Source organism: Rousettus aegyptiacus, unplaced genomic scaffold, assembly GCF_014176215.1.
Source record: "Rousettus aegyptiacus isolate mRouAeg1 unplaced genomic scaffold, mRouAeg1.p scaffold_m13_p_7, whole genome shotgun sequence".
Taxonomy (NCBI): domain Eukaryota; kingdom Metazoa; phylum Chordata; class Mammalia; order Chiroptera; family Pteropodidae; genus Rousettus; species Rousettus aegyptiacus.
Window position 1 is genome coordinate 6,833,571 of NW_023416310.1, and position 4,385 is coordinate 6,837,955.

The 4,385-nt window shown below is 48.6% G+C and overlaps 1 protein-coding gene across 1 annotated transcript in view; it reads right to left on the reverse strand.

Moving 5' to 3' along the window:
• NBAS (NBAS subunit of NRZ tethering complex) overlaps nt 1-4,288 on the reverse strand; it is a 258,704-nt gene extending 254,416 nt beyond the window's left edge. The window contains exon 1 of the mRNA XM_016144791.2: nt 3,728-4,288. The gene's annotated coding sequence lies outside the window, so the exon portion shown is untranslated. The remainder of the gene's footprint in view (nt 1-3,727) is intronic.
• Nucleotides 4,289-4,385: the final 97 nt, after the last annotated feature.

The following is a 4,385-nucleotide window of genomic DNA, read 5'->3' on the forward strand; positions in this document are numbered from 1 at the left end:
TCTTCTGCTTTCTGTTTTTGGAACTCATGCTCTTGGAACCCAGCTACCATGCAGGAAGTTTGTCTTTCCTGGGACTAATCCTGCTGTGAGAAGGTCAAAGTTGGCCACGTGGAGAGTGTAGGACCAAGTATGGGAGCTCCGTGGCATCACACACGGGAGTAGAATCTTCTCAGACCTTCTGGCCCAGCGACACCGCTGAGTGCAGCCAAGTGGATGACCCCAGTCAATGGTACGTGGACTTGAACAACCAGCTAGCTAAAATCCCTGCCCAAATCCCTAATTCACAGAATCATGAGCAAGTAAATTGGTTGTCACATTAAGCCACTCAGTTTTGGGGTAGTTGCTCTGTAGTAATTGATAACTGACACTAAAAAAAGGAAAGGCTATTTTAGGGAGAAGTAACAGCGAAAAAAATATATACAATGGCGAGAGGCAATGTGCTGCATGCAAGGAATTCCACACAGTTTGATGTGCTGTAGGGTAAAATGACCCCAAGGTACAAGCTGGAAACAAACAGGAGGCTGTACGTGGTGTGCGCCATGCTAGGGAAGGTGGGATCGGGAGCTGTACCAGCTGAGAGCTGCACCAAACAGGACAGGGGTGACCGAAGGAAGGTTCCCCACATTAGGTCCACTCATAGCAGAATTCAGGAGCCAGAGCAAGTGCTCCCAAGTCCCCTCTTCTCCTCACATGTAGATCTGAGGACAAACTTCCTGGGCAGCATTTGAGGAGGGAGCTGTGGTGACTCGTGTGGAATGATGGGCAAGTTTGTATCATGTACTGTGAGGTAATACTTGGGGATTTATATGATAAAGATATTGCCTTTTCTGATCAACTTATTTAAATTAAAATGACTTCTCTCTCTTGATGCTTTCTTCTTCCTGGTGCCTGGATCTTCAGGAACGAGGCAGCTTGCTTTATCTGGCCCCAGAAGGAAGTGGAGTGGACACTGGGGATGAGGTCAGGTGTCAATGAAAGGACGCAGGGAACAGCCTGATTTGACTTGTATTCCCTGGGCTGGTTAGGGTCTCATCCTCCATAGAATATGGCACATTGCATCTTCATTTTCAGTTGCGAAGAAATGACTAGGCATTCAAGGATCGTTTCTGACGGTGCCTTTTGATGGTGCCAGGCCAAATGTCTCTCTCTCCTTGTAGCCACAATAGGTTGCTTATTGCTCTATTCTAGAACATCTGGAAAAATTTTCTGAATGATTCACTACACGGAATCCATACTGATGGATGTTTCCTTCCTTTCTTTTCTGTACCTATTAAGAATGTGTTGGGCAGCAAGCAAGAGAGAATTAATCATGGCTTAGCTACATAAGGCATTCTCAAACCACGAGAGGTCTAGAGGCGGACAGACCTGGACTGGTAACTTAGATCGCCGCTGTCAGGAAGTGTGCTGCCCAGGAAGTTTGTCCTCAGATCTACATGTGAGGAGAAGAGAGGACTTGGGAGCACTTACCTGGCTCCTGAATTCTGTTATGAATGAACCTAATGTGGGGAACCTTCCTTAGGTCACTCCTCTCCTGTTTGGTGCAGCTCTCAGCTGGTACAGCTCCTGATCCCAGCTTCCTTACACCCAGTTACATCAAAGACACAGTCACTATTTTCTGCTTCAGTAGCATTACCATGAAGCTTTCGTGGTTGTGATTGTGATTCCTGTCTTTGCAGGAATCACGTCTGTATTCTAGGAGGAAGAAGAGGACATGCCACGCAGGTCTTTCCCTGTTAAGTCCCTACCTAGGACTTCCACCGACATCTTTCCAGGCGGAGCTGGGTCTCATGGCTGCCTCTCTCCACAGGGGAGTTTGAAAGGTGATGCCCCCCACCCCACCCCCAGCCTGTAAAATAGAGAAAGGCAAGGAGAAAGGGGACTGCGTGTGGCTTTGGATGGCTGGTCCCCAGAGTCCTTCACAGGGCCTATCTTCTCTACCCTGTCTGGGCATCCGAATGGCATATTCCTTAGGTCTGTCTTAGCTGTTGCGAAAACACGTGTTCTGTCGTGAGCTATTGTGCAGCTTACTCGAAAATGCAGAGCGCGGTCTCTGGGTGCATGGATAACACGGTAAAATTCCACCAGCATATGATTACTGGGGTCCAAAAGACCCAGTTACATCAAACGTGGGGTTATTGTCAGGAGCGGGAGTGGGGCTGGGGTGGGCGGAGAATGGGGGAAAAGTCTCAGCTGGGAGTTCGAAGTTCAGTTCAAACTTTCTCTGGCTCAGCTGCAGTTTGGCGTCACCTAGTGGTGGTTGTCCCCCTACCTACCTAACTATCAATGTAGCCGGGTTTGTGAGACCAGGCTGGGCTGTCTCCTCATTAGAAGGCACCTGTTCAAACAGCCTGTTCTGGGGAGAGTGGCCCAGCAGGACACTGGACGGGGGCACTCATCCTCGATCGGTTGGTTTGATGTAGAGGTTGCCTGCCACTTCTCTTCTTGTCCTTGTCCTACCTTCCAGGAGCTTTTCCGGCCACTCTCAGATAATGAAAAGTCAGTCGCCTGATGACTTTTATCACATTTATAGCCTCATATCTGAAATTAAACCATCAAGTCCACTATAATGATCAAAATTCACAACCTTAACCAAAATGATAGCTTCCTCCCTCCCGGCTTGCAACGAGGTGGATGGAGGGTGTGGTCGGTCTCTTCTCTGCTCTCCCTTCTCCTGCTGCTGTTGTTTCTGACCCCTACGGCGAGCTAAAGTCCTGTGGGTGGGGGCAAGATGCGCGCCTTTATCTGGCTGGAGCCGTGGTGATCCGATTCTGGTGCTCTCTGGCCCAAAGTTGATTCTTTCACCCAGGCTTCTTTGTGGGTCTGTCTACTGTGTCATTTAGCTTCTCTAGGCAGCTCTCTTGGGCACATTCTCTTTGAAGATAGCTTCAAGTCCTTGCTGCACAGGCCCAGTTCTCTCTCGAAGGAAAACGTCACATTTCTGCCACAGTTGTTGGAAACGTGGTGTTTTCCCACAGCAGCCTTCTCCTCCTAGTCTCCGTTGCTGGTCTCCTGCCTCCGGGCTGTCTAGCCACAGCTTCTCATAGCATTCCTGTGCTTCTCCAACTCCAGAGATCAACAGCACTCTGAATAGTCCCCTGGGAAACGCTTTCTCCTCTGGGAGAGGGGAAATGCCCCAGTGCTTCAACGACTCTTCTCAGAGAAGTCTTGTCTCTTCACTTGCTCCTTCGATCCTTTCATCGTTTAAGGTGGGGACTGACTAAAGGCACAACAATCAGACTTCAGAGTTCCCTTTTGCAAATCTCGCGTAACATGTGATCTTGCGCCTGTCTTTAGAACGTGGGGTACACGGCGTCTATTCGGAACTGCTACATCGCATAACTCTCAGGGATACCATTTCTATACATTTATATAAAATGTAATGAGAATATAAAACAATGTGAATGGTGGCCCCTGGGGGTGCGAAGCTGCAGGCCTGAGTGTACTGTCCTGGGCCGTCGGAGCATCAGGTGAATCCTGATGTAAGAGCAACACTAGAGCTAACACTTGTTGTTACCACGCGCTATGTATGCACTGTTGGGTGCTTTACCTGTTTTATTTAATCCATGTAGTAATCCTACAAGACAGGTGCTATTACTCATGACAGTTTGACAGATGAGTCAACTGAAGCCCAGACTTATTAAGGTTACACAGCAAGCAAGGGACTCGGCTAGACTTCCAACCCAGGGAGTATGGCCCCCGAAATCTGACTCCATCAGATACATCTTACCTAATGGTTGCACTTTTCTCCATGTCGTTGTGAGGCAGACTACAGATGACACAGCATGGTCCCTGGAATTATGCAGATGTGGCTCAGATTCCCCACTGCCACTGAGTAGCTGTGTGGCTTAAATAAGTTCCTTAACTCTGCTGAATTATGGTGTCCTCATCTAAAACACTAATACTACCTGACAGAGGTGTTGGCAGGATTAAACATCCATTTACTTTTCTCATCTCTCTGCAAAGAGAAAGAAGTCAAAACTCCATGGACGTTAAATAAACTTGAAATTATCAATATGACATCAAACGCTGTGGCGAGGAGACTGGAAAAGCTAAATAATTACTTATTTCAGTCAAAAATATTAAGTAAGTGCCTACTGGGTGCCAGGCGCTCACTAGTCTTGGTTCTCAGGTCGCCAGGTCATTCACAGGGCACAAAGCCCTGCTTCTCCTTGAGGCTGGGGTGCTGAGCGAAGTAGGAAAGGGCACAACTCTGCTGTCACATCATCCTGGGCACTGCGTGACCTTCCTCACGGAACATCTGCTTCCTCAGATTCGGAAAAGTGGTCCTGATGACACACCGCACGCTCGAAACGGTAGCTATTGGTTACGTCTAATGAAGACCGGTCCCGGCACGGTCCCCCGGAACTGGGTCCCCGCGCTCGCGT